Source organism: Lissotriton vulgaris, unplaced genomic scaffold (genome assembly GCF_964263255.1).
Source record: "Lissotriton vulgaris unplaced genomic scaffold, aLisVul1.2 SCAFFOLD_2602, whole genome shotgun sequence".
Taxonomy (NCBI): domain Eukaryota; kingdom Metazoa; phylum Chordata; class Amphibia; order Caudata; family Salamandridae; genus Lissotriton; species Lissotriton vulgaris.
Genome location: NW_028253772.1, coordinates 193,724 through 214,007, shown reverse-complemented (window position 1 = coordinate 214,007; position 20,284 = coordinate 193,724). Strand labels below are relative to the sequence as shown.

Below are 20,284 nucleotides of genomic sequence, written 5' to 3'. Positions count from 1 at the left end.
GGGAGGTCGCGCGGCGGCTCCATACTATGACGGAACCGCTCCGTCATGGCTCGCGGGTGAGCTGTGCTTGTGACGGAACGGTTCCGTCATGAACCTGCCCGCCCATTAAAGCGTCAGCGCAGGCGCAAAATCAGCGCCGCGCAGGCGCGGCGAGCCGGCCGTGACGGAACCATTCCGTCACAAGCACAGCTCACCCGTGGCTTGTGACGGAGCGGTTACGTCACAAGCATGGGAGGGGTTAAATAAAACTGTGACGAATATTCTTTACTTGCAAAGCTTTCTTTCCTAAAAGGGAAGACACATGATTAAGATTTCAATGTAGAATCCACAAGACACTGCAAACATAGGGCCTCCTTTACAAGGCCATTGCGCCACTGGTGCGTCACTTTTTTTAACACACCGGCGGCACAGTGTGCCTGCCCATATATACAAGCCACGTAAAGTTACCCACTTTGATTTTTCATGACCTTGTAAATATGAGTTCCTTTCACACATTACTCCGGATGAAAGGGGCAATCCATGGGTGTTGTTGTGGATGTTCCAACGCAACATCCATGCAACTTGACATATTCCTAGATTTACAATGTTTTGAAAAGCTGGAAATGCGTCAGAATCCTATGCCTCACTAGGGAAGGGGTAGGAGTGGTGCAAGAGGAGAAATACTTTTATTTCTCCTCGTTCTTTTCTCTTTCTATGCATGCTGTATTCTACAGCATGCATAGAAAGAGGACATGTCATCACTGATTGTTTTTGGGCTTCCTGCACAAAAACAATCATCCCCACAATGCAGGCATCCCTGAAAAATGACACAAGGGTGCCTGTGCTGGCACATGGCAGCCAATTTTGTGCCAGCGTAGGGGAAAGCACACGCATGCATTGCATTGATGTCAACATAATGCATCCATATGCTTTGAAAATTATGCAGCTCTGCGCAGCAAAATGGCTTGCGGCGCGACGCTGCATCATTTTCTTGTAAATGAGGGGCACATTGACCACCCCCAAATTCATGCAGTGAATTAACTATGCCTTAGTGCTTTAAAAGTGTAGAAATCAACAGGAAACTCGCCACTCTTTGCAAATCGTATACCACTTAAAGGCTCATAATTACCAGTTTGAACTTAATAAATTAATATTATTTTTGGAAATCAATTTTTCAAAACAAAAAGTTTTTCTTTATTTCGGTCTCTTCAAGAAGTAAACTATTTACATACATTTGTTTGCATAACATTTCCCTTCGAGTTGGAATAACATTGCTATACCTTTTTAAAAATGGTAAAAATCTGTTCTAATTTATTTACATTTTTTTGTGTAATACTTGACTTGCATTAATGGGCGAACAAAATGACATTGGTCGAAGAAAGGCTGTTGCTACTAGAGATGCTTCAAGAGAAGGTGCATGGAGTGCAATGCTTTTGGAAAAATCGAGTACGTTACAATAATCCCACTGTGTGAGCACTGTACAGATGAACTAGAACTTATGTGCACCTGATAAGTGACTCAATTGAATTTGCACTATTTGGATATACATGCACCTGGCAATTTCTTGATTTGGTTCCAAGAATTACATTCATTATATCCAAGTAAGGTGCTAGCAAGGATTCTGAAAACCTCGTACTTTGCATACCGTTCACAATATTAAAGAATTTAAAAAATGGGTAAATAAATTCATAAACGAGAATGCTACATGGTGCCCATTTAACCATGTGCCAAATGTATCTTTTAAAACTGATACCTCTATTATTGAAGCTAAGAAAATGAAATGGCAAGCTAGTCATTGTTGACTAGGACATGAAAACTACAATTAGATATTCAAAAGCTGCCGTCTAGAATAACAGTAACTATATAACAGTATAAACAATTTTAGAACATGCACAGGTGTGTGTTTTACATGGAAAACAGATGCCAGAATTGACATACACTACATAGCATGGCATCTGCTTCACTTAGGATTTACAATGAGAAGACTTCAAATCTGTGTATCCTTCCGCTGAGGTACCACAAGGTGAAATACATGGACAGTAAGAACATGTGGTAACTTGATACATTTAAACCAAGGAGCACTTTGCTAGACTGGCTGCTGAGGTATCCATATTGCTGGTGCCCTGTGGTGTCTTTCTGTATATAAAGGACCCTATATTCATGGTGTCAATCAAATGCTGTTGGAGGTTCCAGACTGTTCGGTTCTTAAACTAATGTTCCCAAGTCAGGCAATGAGCCAGGGACCAGGCACTTTACTCAGGAAGCACCAGGTGTGGCTGAGGACAAGGGTGCACTTTTCTCCTCTACATCTTTGAAAACTTTGGTGTATCGGACATCTGGAAACGGTTTAATTTCTCAGGATTATTGGATGCCATGTGTGAAAAATCACGGATTATGTCCTGGTAGGTCTCGTCACTTGGCTGTCCATATAGTCCTTCAGATTCCCGCATCTCCTCATTCATTCTTGCCACTCGCAACAGGGTTACAATATCAGCATTTGCAGCTTCAAGTGCAATGGTCAAGGGGCATTTTCCTTCTTCATCTTTGGTGTGCTGATTTGCCCCATGCTTCAGAAATAAGCAGACTTGCCCGGTGTGCCCTAAAACCGTTGCATGATGCAGGGGTCCTCTGCCATGCAGGTCCATGTGATTAACATTGGCACCATTCTGCAGCAGGAACTCACAAGTGACCAAAGAGCCCCCATGCACAGCCTGAATGAGGGGTGTTGCGTTGTTGTCCTCTGTATTCACCCAGTTAACATCTGCGCCATGTGCCAATGCTTCTGCCATATCAGGAAGGCTTCTCTCAAGCGCAGCTTGATAAAGGTACAGCCCTGGATGAAACTTTTTTGAATCCTGAAATACTGAAGAATCTCGCTTCTCGACTTCTAGGACTGGTTGATGCAAACTTTTTGAGGATACAAAAGAGGCAAAAAGTTCTCGAATGCCTTCTGAACTGAAGTGGAATACACTGGCATTGTTTTTCACTGAACTTCTGGCAGATGTTGAGAAGTGATCCTGTGATGCCAGGGACTTCTCAGAACTGCTGAGGTCTTCGTTCTTGCACTGGGAATAAGGCCTTTCCTGTCCATCAGGAGGGTGTGAAGCAACGCAGTCCTGGTTCACAAACCTCTTTTCCATGTACTTTGCTCTGATATATGCCTCCTTTTCCACTCTTGGACTTTCATTGTCTGGCTTCTTTACTCCAAGGGTTTTCAATTTAACTTCATATATTTGATTAATAACTTGATTTCCCAGTTCACACATCAGCTTTAGTACTTCAGGCTCCCATGTATCTAACATTAATGACCTTACTTTTGAAATGTGCACACCAAGGCTCCTGTGTATCTCAGAACACTCAATGCACAGGATGATTCCAAGGTTGATGCTGGCCCATTGCGGATCCGCCAGACCACAATCGCAGCAGACCGAGTTTCCAGTGATACACTGGACCCGCTGTAAGGCACTTTCACCTTTAACTGATTTTTCTTGCACATTGCTGCCAGAGTCCAGACTTCCTGTGGAAGGTGGAGATTTCTTATCCAGCTTCACCGTCTCATCACTCTTTTCTCTATATGCTGCAGCAATGCCGGTTTGGACAGCTTTAATCCATGCCTGTCGCAGCTTTTCTGAGTCAGCCTGTAGCATGCGGCTCTTTGTTGGTGTGACTACTTCAAAGCAGAAACGTCTTTCTATGTCTTCAAAGTGTTTAACTGTGCAGAGCCGTAAATCTTCGAAAACCACTGTGGGGTTATCCTTAATTATTTTATGATATACCAGTTGGTTGTTTTGTATTGAGAACCAGCGCCTGTTCCAAGTTTTAAAGGCATTAGTGGCCCTTTTAAAGAGATATCCTTCCACTACAATGCCATTAGCAGTATCAACATTGTATTGAAGTCCGAGATCATCGTTGGTGAAATCCTCCTGCTGAATAGTGGAGTGTTTTTTTTTCCATGTCCCTCTTCTGCTTTGCTGCATCCACATCAAGCCGATCCAGCTGTGAACCAAGCTCTTCCATGTGCGGTTCAAGTTCACTGAAGAGATCGTAGCCCTGGTGGAAGAAGCCGAGATGGGCCTTCATGAAGGACAACATCGATTTTAAAATTTCAGTCCTCCGCCTTGACTGAAGAACATTGATTTGAAGGACGTTGTCCAAAGCTATGTGCTGGAAGCACTTTCTTTTTGTGATTAAGGTGTTTGTTGCCTCCTCCACCTCTTGCAGTTTAGTTCTTTGAACTTGGGCATGTTTAACTAGAGCGTTTTCTTTTTCTTTACTGACCTTATCAAACTGCTTCTTTGCATCTTTGAATTTTTGAAGATCGTCCTGAATAAATATCTGGAGCTGTGTTTGAATGGATCTCTGAGCTTCGTCAAACAGGATTGTGTGATAACTGATCATTTCTTGGAGGCAGTCTGAAAACTTGGTCAAGCTAGACTCAATCACCACATCCTTGCTCGAATACTGTGCCAGGTCCTGCATGCCATTCATAAATTGCTTGTTGGCAGCACAAAAGGCCTTGCCTGCATCAATCATGCCACTACATAGCTTAACAAGCTTATCAAGTTTCACTTCCAGTCCCGTCACATCACCTTCAACCTCCTTCAAATCGGCTCTGAAACGGGGAGAGTCCTTTAAGCACTCCTCGAAATCAACGCCCCCCCTTCATGCTGACGCCTCGGCCCCTCCCGGGCGATCAAGATGAGGGCAGGATTAAGGAGGCAGCAGCAAGATAAGGGGGTCTGAGCACAGCAGTTGAAGTCTGTCACACTTCAGCCTGCCTCACCGCTGCGCAGCTCTCAGCCCTCGGCGCTTCCTCCACTTCTGAACACGGTCCCTGCTGGCAGACACTCCAGTCTCCTAGATACGCACATAGACATAGACAACGGACAACAATGCAAGAGTCTGAGCGTCATAGACACAAAATATAGAATCAGATTGTTGTCCTCAGCAGGGTTCCACCAATGTATTTGCATTTTCAGCAACAAGGCAATTTATCATTGGAGGTAGTGGTCTTTAATAATTTTTCTGTACATAGGCAAACCTGCTTTTTTCATTGTCTGGTCACAAAGGTCCATTTTAAAAGAAGGTTTCTGCAAGCACAGACACTCCTGCTCCCCAGAGTCTTTGCCAATAAGGGATACCTGTCTGCTAAACTACTATACTATTGAACGTGTTACAGATTATTTAACACCTCACAGAATCCTTAATTAGGACTGTGGATTCTGTAAAACAAGATGTTTATAATGTCCGAAAATCAATAGATCAATACAGCTCTTGATTGACAGGTTTTACTTTAGGGACATGTATTTTTTTCTTTCACACTTGCTCCATCAGGGGGCCTTGGAAAGAGAAACCATTAAGAGTAAGTGAGGTCTGCAGTCAGCAGCTTTGGGTCAATGGCCACGTTTTGTACATGAGGAACAGCAGTATAGACTAATACATCACCAGAGAACATCACATTAAATTCAAAGGAACACATTTACACACATCTTAATTTTATCCAGGCCCAGCTCCAGGAATTTTTATTAGGGTGGGCCAAGTGTGCATTCGTGTGGGCCACGGCGGGCCAGATTTGTCACTTATATGTCTAGCCAGGCCTGCTTCAGGGCCCTCCTTTATCTCTCCTAAGTCTTACAAGGAAGGGCCAGTAAAGCTCACTATTTTCCTTTCAAATCTCTTTCTAAATGTTCTCACTCTCAAAAAGTTTTCTTTTTCATAAAATGTCCTCTTGATGGAAAGAGAATGTTTCTGATGTTAGAGTATCAGGCAAGTGACACTTCTCGGGCTCTCCCTCATGACCTCCTCCTCGGATCCCTTCACTGCCACCCTCCTCCAGCGCCCCTCATCTCTCCGTAGCCCCCCCTATTGATCTCTTCCTCGGATTCCCTCACTGCCACCGTCCACCAGCGCCCCTCATCTCTCCGTAGCACCCTATTGACTTCCTCCTCAGACTTTCTCTCTAAAACCCTCTACCAGTGCCCCTCATCTCTCCGTAGCCACTCTCTCTTATGCATTTCATTTGATGTATATCTCTACTCATATCAGTGTAGGGTGTCACAGTACTTTACATCACACACACATTATACAGAGACAAACGATCAAGCAAGTATGTAAATCAGGTCTACAGGGAATGTCACATAAGCCAATGAGGATTACAAGGTGTAGGAATCAATGTCATCCATACTGGTGGGCAGTATATTTTAAGAGGGTCTGGAGAAGCACAATGTAGTAATGGATCTCTTAGTTAAATGTAATAAAAAGAACTAGAGATCCAATTAGCATATTGTAAATTAAAGTTAGGGGTTTTATTTGAGAAGGAGAGAGAAAACCCACGACTACACAGGTCCAGGTCTGAGGCAATATTCCACGAGGTCTGAGGCAATATTTCAGAACACATCAAATGAGAATAAGAACTTAACACAAAAAACATTCTTTAAAGATATAGTGTCATCAAATATGAATATTACTTACATACTACACATCCCTCATTTATATTGGAAAATTAAAAACACTATACAAACCAATAATACAGCAAATAAAGAAAAAACAAATAATCAAAACGTAAAATGCAAATCATAACAACATTCAATAGATATTGATGGAGCAAGGATTCGCATGTAATGTGACTTGCTTGTTATCAGCCCTCTTGACATAACGTTAATGTATTAATCAACATGTTTGTTTTATTAACATCGCATTTCACATAAACATTTGGGTATCCAGAAGAAGCTTGCATAGGTGTTTCTACTAACGATAATCTGTTTGCACTAAAATGGCTGCTGCTACGCGGGATTTTCTACTGCGCATGCGTCTGTGATACTCATGTGACATGACGTATCTTTCGGTTGGAGGGAAACTTTCGCTTCCTATGTGTTCCGGAGGGTGTGGTGCTGCCAGGGGTACTGGGTGCGCCCGGATAAATGTCTGACGCTTCTTCTACCTCCCCGTCATGCTTCACGATGCGAACGCGGCAAAACACCCGCTAAATCACCAAAACAACCGCAAAAGTCGGAGAACACACACAAAAATCACCACAAAGAAAATCAACTTATCAACTTACTTGTGAAATCAAATTTGGAATACACACGTGCACACCACAATATGGAAATATCAAAAATAAGAATTGCTACATTTTTGGGAAACAGGAATTCAACATTGATCCAAGAGAGCCCACAGAGAGGCTTGTAGTTTCATGTACCACTGACTCAACCTGGGCACAAGGGGTGAAAGCAAGGAAAAATGGGTGCAGGCCTATGGCACAAAGCTCACTGCCTGCCTTCAAAATGGCCGCTTGACCCCCATCCACATGGCCAGGAGGACCATGCCTCAAAATGGCCCCACCCAACATAGCCAGCCCCCAACCCCTACTCCAAAAAGTCAAAAAAGACAACACAAATCACCACAATCCAATGCCATCCATCAAGTTTCAGAAGGTTTATGCTGCCTGCTGGTGGTTTTCTGGTGCAGAATTGCACTTTTTGCAATTTAGCGAGTGCGAGATTGTTGCTTCACGACGCGAACGCGGCAAAACACCCGCTAAATCACAAAACCACCCCAAAAGTCGGAAAACACACACAAAAATCACCACAAAGAAAATCAACTTATCAACTTATTTGTGAAATCAAATTTCGAATCCAAAAGTAATACAAATGGCCCACCACCAACATAGCCAGCCCCCAACACCACCCCAAAAGTCGAAAAACACACACAAAAATCACCACAAACAACATCAAATTATCAACTTACTTGTGAAATCAAATTTTGAATCCAAAAGGCCTCAAATCCAAATATCCAGCAGCATCCACAAAAAGTAATCCTTCCCAGTCAAGATCGAATCCAAAATGGCCAGGAAAGGAAACAGGAACAGGAAGTTGGAGACTGGGGCACTTCCTTCACCCCTCCCCAATGGGAGGAACTTGCTGAACAGGAACAGGAAGTTGGAGACTGGGCCACTTCCTTCCTTCACTCCTCCGCCATTTTTATTTTTTTTTGTAATTTCGCGAGTGCGAGATTGTTGCTGCCTGCGCCGCGGGCCGCGAGCAGTGCGAACACAAGCAAAAAATCCGCAGCGCGCGGATTTTGCGGGAAATCTGCGAATCTCGTGGATTGCGGATTTACCGAAAATCCGCAAAATCCGCGAGCGGAACGGATTTTACGCCCATGCCTAGACTTCGCGAGAATGTACATCGCTGAGGGTAGAATACCTCATCTCCCTGCCGATAATCCAATTGCTACCGGAAGAAATTGAAAATCTCAGGCAAGTTCTACACAAAACAAGTGCCCCCAGAAGGCCGCTATATTTAGAGGGTCGGTTCTTTATCTACTTGCTCATTTGCACGGCGGGGAACAATCCTACCGGGAGCTCAGTCCAGAGCACCGCGGCCAGCTAGCTAGCTGCCGCCATGTTTTTCCCCACCCCTCAAGGTCTACCAACTCCACCGATACAGTATTGTGTGCTTTATGTTCTAATCTTGTGTAGAAATTAATAGAGATAGTTATAATAATAAATACATAGTTTTATATAACTACTGTGTGGTTCCCCTTTCATTTAGTCATTCAGGAGGTGATATTCTGATAAAACAATCTGCTTTATATCCCTTCAAGATTAAGCCTGAAGGCTGCTCTCCACAGCTACAACTAGGTTAACTTTCTAAAGGTTATCTTTGGACTTATACATCATAAGGGTCGTGTGGCCTGGTACAAGGTGCCCAATTTAACTAGCAGATAAACACACAAATCTGTTGGATTGGCATCCCAGAGGTACCAGTAGCATTTTGTTGAATTGACATTTTAATCGCTGATAGTCAATTTAAGCTCCCTTCAGTGACCATAGGTTATAATGGAGAAATGGATCACTGAAATAATATCGAGGGACAAAATATCGACTTGCCAAAATATCGTGGACAAAATATTGACAGTCAAAATATCGAGTTTGTATCTACAAACAGGTAAGTACAAAAATATCGAGTACAAAATATCGTTAACAATAATATAGATGTAAAAAATATCGACTTTATTAAAAACAGTGTTAAATTAAATTAATATTACATTTTAATTACTAAAATATACTTAAAAATACTTAAATTAAATTATAATAATTAAATAATAAATGAAAATAATAAAAATAATTTTTTACAATCTTATTTGTTGACCCTGAACCCTAAAAATACCCCTTTACCCAAAAACCCAAAACTGACCCTGAACCCTAAAAATACCCCTTTACCCAAAAACTGAAAACTGACCCTGAACCCTAAAAATGCCCCTTTACCCAAAAACTGAAAACTGACCCTGAACCCTAAAAATACCCCTTTACCCAAGAACTGAAAACTGACCCTGAACCCTAAAAATAGCCCTTTACCCATGAACTGAAAACTGATCCTGAACCCTAAAAATACCCCTTTACCCATGAACTGAAAACTGACCCTGAACCCTAAAAATACCGCTTTACCCTAAAACTGAAAACTGACCCTGAACCCTACAAATGCCCCTTTACCCAAAAACTGAAAACTGACCCTGAACCCCAAAAATACCCCTTTACCCTAAAACTGAAAACTGACCCTGAACCCTAAAAATGCTCCTTTACCTAAAATTTATCAATATTATTTAATTACCAATTAATTATTAATTAACAATAACAATAAAGTAAATATATTAGCACATTAGCTGTAATTATTTTAATAATTAATATTATTTTTTCCCAATTAATTACTTAAAAATAACACAAAATTATATATATTAAAAATTTACTCTAATTAATGTAATTAACTAATTACAATTAATTAATTACCAATTAATTACTAATACAAAATATGTTCAAAATTATATTAATTAATTATCTAATTAATATTAATTAATTATTAATTAAAAATATTAACAAACATATATTAATTAATTAATTATTATTAAATTACTTCCCACCCTATTCCCCTATAAACCCACAACCCGCTACAGAATTACATTACGCAATTATTATAAAAACAAAATTCATTTAATAAAATATTTTATAACATTAAGACACACTTTTCACACATATTATTACATAAAAATACACTATAAAATATTATATATTATTAAAAATTCGATATTTTTGCTATCTATATTTTATACAGTCGATATTACTTCACTTACCTGAAAAACAATATTTTTGTAGTCGATATTATGTCCAGTCGATATTTTGTCCAGTCTATATTTAAAACTCGATATTATGTCCAGTCGATATTTTGGAGTCGATATTTTGTCTGTACACCTGGAGAAATAATCTGTTTTGGCTTCAGAAAAAGGAACATCTTTAAAATCAGGAACTGCTAAAATGATTTGGGCTTTGACTAGACACATTCAATCTCATTCTACAGTTAATGCCAAAAATGTAAAAAAATAGTGCAAATGTTTTTTTCATCCAAGTATTGCGCTGTGGGCCCATTACTTTATGGTACCTTGTAAATATTGTACATGTGAAACTGTTTATAAGTGGTATTACAACGTAAAAGATCTTTTTCAAAAAATGTTTTTGTGCATTATTTCTCGTTATGTGCACTGAGGAGGTACCTTGGGGATATTGTATAGGAAATACTGTGCAGCATGGTTAAATCAACAGCGGGTTGGGCCCTTCCATCATTGTGCTCTCATGGCCTACATCCCTGTACCTTTGTATTTCAACTTCCCAGTTCATTCACCTTTGTGTTCTCTTGGTCCTTAGTCACACAGCTCTCCCTCAAACCACACACCTCTCTTTCCCTCATTGCTCTGTGAACACACCACCACCCTGCTTGTTACTACACACGTGCAGCTTAATGTCCTACACACATATCTGACTCCACCCTGTCATATGCACACATCTCACCCTCATTGACACATACACTCACACCTTATATACTCTTTCACAGACACTGCTTCACAAACTACTCTTGCTGTCAAGTGCATGTTCTTCAGCTTCTCAATGTCCCCTTGCATTTCAACACATGACAATTCCATGGGTACTTAACATAGGTGAATGGGGACTCCCTGTGATACTTTAAGGTCTAGAGGAGGGAGTGACAGTCTATAACAAACAATGAAGGGAACCTCTGTACTGACCTATATTTCTTTACAATTGAGCATTAAAGTCTCTACAAGGTTACAATTGTGATGCTGCATAAGAACAAGAGATAATTCATTAAGACATGGAATGTATATTTGATTTCTTTCATTTATTTTATATCTTTTGCATAACAAATTATTTTTTTCTTCATTTTCTAGTGATCATTTTATCAAAGTTACAAAACAGTGACATGGTAACATATGTATATATAATTAAAAAATGCATGGTTGGATCATGTCTAAACACAAACCCCTAAGCAATACACATAAAATAACTTTCACTCATACCTTCATTCATACAAATTCAAACTTTCATACCCATTATTCTAACACTACTGACAATAACACAAAACAGTGAAAAAAAGTGAACAACATGTATCGTGTCCTTCGATAGACTCCTCAGAATATGGCTAGACCCCGTTATCTTATTTCTTCCTTTTTGTTTTGAGGGTTAGCAGTTTTTAGTGCTCCTTTCCTTTCCTTCTCCAGATTTTGATTTCTGATTTAAGCTGAGGGTGTCTGATGCGTACGGCCTACGTACGTTTCGGTGATGTGCTTAGTTTGCTTCACCTTCTTCAGGGCCAACATGTAAATGGACAACAGACAGGTGCATACATACAGTTAAAACCAGGGGGTTTTCATTATCTGTGTCTGCGTTGACACTATTAGGACCCTTTTAGGAAAATAGATTTTATGGACAGTCGTGTCTCTGTGAGGGTAGCTTCCGAAGAGTTTTGGATCCTCCAGATGTATCTGCGGTTAGGATTAAAGGCTATAATGTGAGTTCTCTGGGCCTATGTTATCGGTCATTATTTCTTTGGGACCTATATGCAGAGAAATCTACTCGCATCCGTGTCAGTGGCAGTGACATCGGCCGGAGGCGCCCACGGATGCGAGTAGATTTCTCTGCATATAGGTCCCAAAGAAATAATGACCGATAACATAGGCCCAGAGAACTCACATTATAGCCTTTAATCCTAACCGCAGATACATCTGGAGGATCCAAAACTCTTCGGAAGCTACCCTCACAGAGACACGACTGTCCATAAAATCTATTTTCCTAAAAGGGTCCTAATAGTGTCAACGCAGACACAGATAATGAAAACCCCCTGGTTTTAACTGTATGTATGCACCTGTCTGTTGTCCATTTACATGTTGGCCCTGAAGAAGGTGAAGCAAACTAAGCACATCACCGAAACGTACGTAGGCCGTACGCATCAGACACCCTCAGCTTAAATCAGAAATCAAAATCTGGAGAAGGAAAGGAAAGGAGCACTAAAAACTGCTAACCCTCAAAACAAAAAGGAAGAAATAAGATAACGGGGTCTAGCCATATTCTGAGGAGTCTATCGAAGGACACGATACATGTTGTTCACTTTTTTTCACTGTTTTGTGTTATTGTCAGTAGTGTTAGAATAATGGGTATGAAAGTTTGAATTTGTATGAATGAAGGTATGAGTGAAAGTTATTTTATGTGTATTGCTTAGGGGTTTGTGTTTAGACATGATCCAACCATGCATTTTTTAATTATATATACATATGTTACCATGTCACTGTTTTGTAACTTTGATAAAATGATCACTAGAAAATGAAGAAAAAAATAATTTGTTATGCAAAAGATATAAAATAAATGAAAGAAATCAAATATACATTCCATGTCTTAATGAATTATCTCTTGTTCTTATGCAGCATCACAATTGTAACCTTGTAGAGACTTTAATGCTCAATTGTAAAGAAATATAGGTCAGTACAGAGGTTCCCTTCATTGTTAATTCCATGGGTACTGCCAAATGAGCACACCCCTCTCTATCGTGTGTTCTCAACACACAAACGCGAACAAATAAATACTGACATATGCAGACACCGCCTCCATAAAGGTGCATTCACACTCCTCTCCAATCAGTGACACACGCTCAGCCTATTTCAAGCACTGCCACTCACACAAATATATGTGCCTTACACACAAATACCCCTCACTATCACATATGCATGCATTCTCGCCAATATCATAAGACATACATACCTACTCCCCCTCATTGGTGCATCAATTCACACTTCAAGGACACTCAGGGGACATATTACCAAGCAATAGCGATAATTATCGCTATTTCTTGGTGAGAGACAAAAAATTACCGCAGAGCTGCAGCGATTTTTATCGCAGATAAACCTTGATATTACCAAGGTTTATCGCAAATGCGATAAAAATCGGCCGCAATGCATGAATATCACTGAAAAGTCAGCGATATTCATGCATTACCGAGCTAATGCTCTTAGCCATGTTATCCACCTCCCATTAGGTAACATGGCTAAGAACTGCTCAGGGCAGGTGTTAGCTTTTGGAGATATTAACGCTTAGCGCGAATATCTCCAAAAGTTGGTAATAGGAGATAGCGATGTTAGCGACTGTTTCCAGTCGCTAACATCTTGGCACGCCCACTTTGCATGTCATTAGTGATAAATATCACTGACATGCAAAGTGGGGCCCAAGATGGTCGCTATCTCCAACTAGCTGTCGCTAACTGGTGTTAGCGACAGCTAGGAAAAAGGGAGATAATTTTATCTCCGCTTTCTTGGCTTTTAAAGCCAAAAAAGCGGGAATAAACCCCCTTGATAATATGACCCTCAGTCTTTGTCATACCTCTCTTCTCCGTTTAACCCCTTTAACCCCGTAGTCTTTCTTAATTTAAACCACAGAGGCTGCAGTGCAGGGGTTTTAACCTTCTAATATTTAAGGAGAGGTGAAAAAACTCTAGGAGACAGGCACGCTAAGAAAGACAGTTGGAACTCTCAGAACTCGAAAGTGGTTCAAATCCTACCAGCAGTGGCAGAACTTGCGTCCATACTACTTTCATTCATTCATCAAACACTGTGGCAAGGAAACATCAAGTCAGTCAATGCATTTTTCCACGTTATTAGGCTGGCACTACTCTGAGAGAAGAGATAACCATAAGGGTGCGAGAAGTAGAATAGGGACCATGGTTACCCCTTGCACCACTGAATGATGTTTGTGCTTTTTATCAGTTCCAATATTGCTACATTTAGGAAGAACTGCTGAGTATTATAGCAACCCACTGGTAATGTGAATAATGATTTTTTATGTTCACAGTTCAGCATTCTTATTGTTCCCTGCCTCAGGAAGATTGTACTTTCTCCCTCTGACCAGTTCCTGCATTTTATTTATGTTGACAGGGCCAGTACTTTCATAAAATGGCACTATAAGAATGGAGCTTCTGGGTGGCGGAGCCAAATTACTGATAGAAGGAAGGATGCAATTTTACGGTATAAGTGGAGGGCATTAGCTCAAAAACTTTCCTTAGGGCCTCATTTACAAAATGTTGATGCACAGCAGCATAGCAAGTATTCCTGCAGTGCTGCTATGAGTCAAAATAAAAGGGCAGAAATGCATTGTATCTACAAGATGCTGCACATTCCTGTCCCTCTCTGGTGCTAGTGCACAAACAGCAGCCATACACCAACTTAGACACCCTGACACCATGGTGGAAAGGTGCCTGCGTTGTAGGGATGATTGTTTATGTGCAAGAAGGGACACCTCCCTGCATATAAAAATCATTAAAGGCGAGTTGGTCCTCTATGTTTGCTGCAGAATGCAACACACATAGAAAGAGCAACAAACAAGGAGAAACAAAAGTATTTCTCCTCTTTGTGCCACTTATGCTCCACCCCTGGGGAGTCATAGGATTCTGACGCATTCCCAGGTTTACAACATTTTGTCAATCTGTGAATGTGTCAGGTTCCATGATGTTACTTGGGAACACCCACAGCAGCACCCATGGAACTCCCTTTTCACTCATTTACAAGGTCATGAAAAGTCATGCAGGGTGACTTTATGCAGCCTTGTAAATATGGGCAGGCACTCTGCACCACTCGTGCTTCTAAAATAGTGGTGCACTGGCACCACAATGGGCTTATAAATGAGGCCCTATCTTTCCTGGAGTGAGTGCTAAAAAATCCTTGTATCCTTCCTGCATTCAGCCTGTGATGCCCACTTAGCTTGGCCACCGTGTACACGGCGCATAATCCTACATGTACATGTGCACAAAGGTGTTTGCGGCAGTAGGGTTTTTTGTGTGAGTGGATGCATTCTGAATACCACATTTAGCTTGATCATAGGTTCTTCAGATACAAATTTTTTAACACCTTCGCTGCGGCGGCTATTCCGCCGCAGCGCTAAGGGGGTGGGGAGGTCGCGCGGCGGCTCCATACTATGACGGAACCGCTCCGTCATGGCTCGCGGGTGAGCTGTGCTTGTGACGGAACGGTTCCGTCATGAACCTGCCCGCCCATTAAAGCGTCAGCGCAGGCGCAAAATCAGCGCCGCGCAGGCGCGGCGAGCCGGCCGTGACGGAACCATTCCGTCACAAGCACAGCTCACCCGTGGCTTGTGACGGAGCGGTTACGTCACAAGCATGGGAGGGGTTAAATAAAACTGTGACGAATATTCTTTACTTGCAAAGCTTTCTTTCCTAAAAGGGAAGACACATGATTAAGATTTCAATGTAGAATCCACAAGACACTGCAAACATAGGGCCTCCTTTACAAGGCCATTGCGCCACTGGTGCGTCACTTTTTTTAACACACCGGCGGCACAGTGTGCCTGCCCATATATACAAGCCACGTAAAGTTACCCACTTTGATTTTTCATGACCTTGTAAATATGAGTTCCTTTCACACATTACTCCGGATGAAAGGGGCAATCCATGGGTGTTGTTGTGGATGTTCCAACGCAACATCCATGCAACTTGACATATTCCTAGATTTACAATGTTTTGAAAAGCTGGAAATGCGTCAGAATCCTATGCCTCACTAGGGAAGGGGTAGGAGTGGTGCAAGAGGAGAAATACTTTTATTTCTCCTCGTTCTTTTCTCTTTCTATGCATGCTGTATTCTACAGCATGCATAGAAAGAGGACATGTCATCACTGATTGTTTTTGGGCTTCCTGCACAAAAACAATCATCCCCACAATGCAGGCATCCCTGAAAAATGACACAAGGGTGCCTGTGCTGGCACATGGCAGCCAATTTTGTGCCAGCGTAGGGGAAAGCACACGCATGCATTGCATTGATGTCAACATAATGCATCCATATGCTTTGAAAATTATGCAGCTCTGCGCAGCAAAATGGCTTGCGGCGCGACGCTGCATCATTTTCTTGTAAATGAGGGGCACATTGACCACCCCCAAATTCATGCAGTGAATTAACTATGCCTTAGTGCTTTAAAAGTGTAGAAATCAACAGGAAACTCGCCACTCTTTGCAAATCGTATACCACTTAAAGGCTCATAATTACCAGTTTGAACTTAATAAATTAATATTATTTTTGGAAATCAATTTTTCAAAACAAAAAGTTTTTCTTTATTTCGGTCTCTTCAAGAAGTAAACTATTTACATACATTTGTTTGCATAACATTTCCCTTCGAGTTGGAATAACATTGCTATACCTTTTTAAAAATGGTAAAAATCTGTTCTAATTTATTTACATTTTTTTGTGTAATACTTGACTTGCATTAATGGGCGAACAAAATGACATTGGTCGAAGAAAGGCTGTTGCTACTAGAGATGCTTCAAGAGAAGGTGCATGGAGTGCAATGCTTTTGGAAAAATCGAGTACGTTACAATAATCCCACTGTGTGAGCACTGTACAGATGAACTAGAACTTATGTGCACCTGATAAGTGACTCAATTGAATTTGCACTATTTGGATATACATGCACCTGGCAATTTCTTGATTTGGTTCCAAGAATTACATTCATTATATCCAAGTAAGGTGCTAGCAAGGATTCTGAAAACCTCGTACTTTGCATACCGTTCACAATATTAAAGAATTTAAAAAATGGGTAAATAAATTCATAAACGAGAATGCTACATGGTGCCCATTTAACCATGTGCCAAATGTATCTTTTAAAACTGATACCTCTATTATTGAAGCTAAGAAAATGAAATGGCAAGCTAGTCATTGTTGACTAGGACATGAAAACTACAATTAGATATTCAAAAGCTGCCGTCTAGAATAACAGTAACTATATAACAGTATAAACAATTTTAGAACATGCACAGGTGTGTGTTTTACATGGAAAACAGACGCCAGAATTGACATACACTACATAGCATGGCATCTGCTTCACTTAGGATTTACAATGAGAAGACTTCAAATCTGTGTATCCTTCCGCTGAGGTACCACAAGGTGAAATACATGGACAGTAAGAACATGTGGTAACTTGATACATTTAAACCAAGGAGCACTTTGCTAGACTGGCTGCTGAGGTATCCATATTGCTGGTGCCCTGTGGTGTCTTTCTGTATATAAAGGACCCTATATTCATGGTGTCAATCAAATGCTGTTGGAGGTTCCAGACTGTTCGGTTCTTAAACTAATGTTCCCAAGTCAGGCAATGAGCCAGGGACCAGGCACTTTACTCAGGAAGCACCAGGTGTGGCTGAGGACAAGGGTGCACTTTTCTCCTCTACATCTTTGAAAACTTTGGTGTATCGGACATCTGGAAACGGTTTAATTTCTCAGGATTATTGGATGCCATGTGTGAAAAATCACGGATTATGTCCTGGTAGGTCTCGTCACTTGGCTGTCCATATAGTCCTTCAGATTCCCGCATCTCCTCATTCATTCTTGCCACTCGCAACAGGGTTACAATATCAGCATTTGCAGCTTCAAGTGCAATGGTCAAGGGGCATTTTCCTTCTTCATCTTTGGTGTGCTGATTTGCCCCATGCTTCAGAAATAAGCAGACTTGCCCGGTGTGCCCTAAAACCGTTGCATGATGCAGGGGTCCTCTGCCATGCAGGTCCATGTGATTAACATTGGCACCATTCTGCAGCAGGAACTCACAAGTGACCAAAGAGCCCCCATGCACAGCCTGAATGAGGGGTGTTGCGTTGTTGTCCTCTGTATTCACCCAGTTAACATCTGCGCCATGTGCCAATGCTTCTGCCATATCAGGAAGGCTTCTCTCATGCGCAGCTTGATAAAGGTACAGCCCTGGATGAAACTTTTTTGAATCCTGAAATACTGAAGAATCTCGCTTCTCGACTTCTAGGACTGGTTGATGCAAACTTTTTGAGGATACAAAAGAGGCAAAAAGTTCTCGAATGCCTTCTGAACTGAAGTGGAATACACTGGCATTGTTTTTCACTGAACTTCTGGCAGATGTTGAGAAGTGATCCTGTGATGCCAGGGACTTCTCAGAACTGCTGAGGTCTTCGTTCTTGCACTGGGAATAAGGCCTTTCCTGTCCATCAGGAGGGTGTGAAGCAACGCAGTCCTGGTTCACAAACCTCTTTTCCATGTACTTTGCTCTGATATATGCCTCCTTTTCCACTCTTGGACTTTCATTGTCTGGCTTCTTTACTCCAAGGGTTTTCAATTTAGCTTCATATATTTGATTAATAACTTGATTTCCCAGTTCACACATTAGCTTTAGTACTTCAGGCTCCCATGTATCTAACGTTAATGACCTTACTTTTGAAATGTGCACACCAAGGCTCCTGTGTATCTCAGAACACTCAATGCACAGGATGATTCCAAGGTTGATGCTGGCCCATTGCGGATCCGCCAGACCACAATCGCAGCAGACCGAGTTTCCAGTGATACACTGGACCCGCTGTAAGGCACTTTCACCTTTAACTGATTTTTCTTGCACATTGCTGCCAGAGTCCAGACTTCCTGTGGAAGGTGGAGATTTCTTATCCAGCTTCACCGTCTCATCACTCTTTTCTCTATATGCTGCAGCAATGCCGGTTTGGACAGCTTTAATCCATGCCTGTCGCAGCTTTTCTGAGTCAGCCTGTAGCATGCGGCTCTTTGTTGGTGTGACTACTTCAAAGCAGAAACGTCTTTCTATGTCTTCAAAGTGTTTAACTGTGCAGAGCCGTAAATCTTCGAAAACCACTGTGGGGTTATCCTTAATTATTTTATGATATACCAGTTGGTTGTTTTGTATTGAGAACCAGCGCCTGTTCCAAGTTTTAAAGGCATTAGTGGCCCTTTTAAAGAGATATCCTTCCACTACAATGCCATTAGCAGTATCAACATTGTATTGAAGTCCGAGATCATCGTTGGTGAAATCCTCCTGCTGAATAGTGGAGTGTTTTTGTTCCATGTCCCTCTTCTGCTTTGCTGCATCCACATCAAGCCGATCCAGCTGTGAACCAAGCTCTTCCATGTGCGGTTCAAGTTCACTGAAGAGATCGTAGCCCTGGTGGAAGAAGCCGAGATGGGCCTTCATGAAGGACAACATCGATTTTAAAATTTCAGTCCTCCGCCTTGACTGAAGAACATTGATTTGAAGGACGTTGTCCAAAGCTATGTGCTGGAAGCACTTTCTTTTTGTGATTAAGGTGTTTGTTGCCTCCTCCACCTCTTGCAGTTTAGTTCTTTGAACTTGGGCATGTTTAACTAGAGCGTTTTCATTTTCTTTACTGACCTTATCAAACTGCTTCTTTGCATCTTTGAATTTTTGAAGATCGTCCTGAATAAATATCTGGAGCTGTGTTTGAATGGATCTCTGAGCTTCGTCAAACAGGATTGTGTGATAACTGATCATTTCTTGGAGGCAGTCTGAAAACTTGGTCAAGCTAGACTCAATCACCACATCCTTGCTCGAATACTGTGCCAGGTCCTGCATGCCATTCATAAATTGCTTGTTGGCAGCACAAAAGGCCTTGCCTGCATCAATCATGCCACTACATAGCTTAACAAGCTTATCAAGTTTCACTTCCAGTCCCGTCACATCACCTTCAACCTCCTTCAAAGCGGCTCTGAAACTGGGAGAGTCCTTCAAGCACTCCTCGAAATCAACGCCCCCCTTCATGCTGACGCCTCGGCCCCTCCCGGGCGATCAAGATGAGGGCAGGATTAAGGAGGCAGCAGCAAGATAAGGGGGTCTGAGCACAGCAGTTGAAGTCTGTCACACTTCAGCCTGCCTCACCGCTGCGCAGCTCTCAGCGCTTCCTCCACTTCTGAACACGGTCCCTGCTGGCAGACACTCCAGTCTCCTAGATACGCACATAGACATAGACAACGGACAACAATGCAAGAGTCTGAGCGTCATAGACACAAAATATAGAATCAGATTGTTGTCCTCAGCAGGGTTCCACCAATGTATTTGCATTTTCAGCAACAAGGCAATTTATCATTGGAGGTAGTGGTCTTTAATAATTTTTCTGTACATAGGCAAACCTGCTTTTTTCATTGTCTG

The 20,284-nt window shown here is 41.6% G+C and overlaps 2 pseudogenes; both read right to left on the bottom strand.

Moving 5' to 3' along the window:
- Nucleotides 1-2,282: 2,282 nt before the first annotated feature.
- Nucleotides 2,283-4,632, bottom strand: LOC147660763 (arf-GAP with coiled-coil, ANK repeat and PH domain-containing protein 2 pseudogene; annotated as a pseudogene).
- A 12,904-nt stretch (nt 4,633-17,536) lies between these two features.
- On the bottom strand, nt 17,537-19,897 carry LOC147660762 (arf-GAP with coiled-coil, ANK repeat and PH domain-containing protein 2 pseudogene; annotated as a pseudogene).
- Between the last annotated feature and the right edge of the window lie 387 nt (nt 19,898-20,284).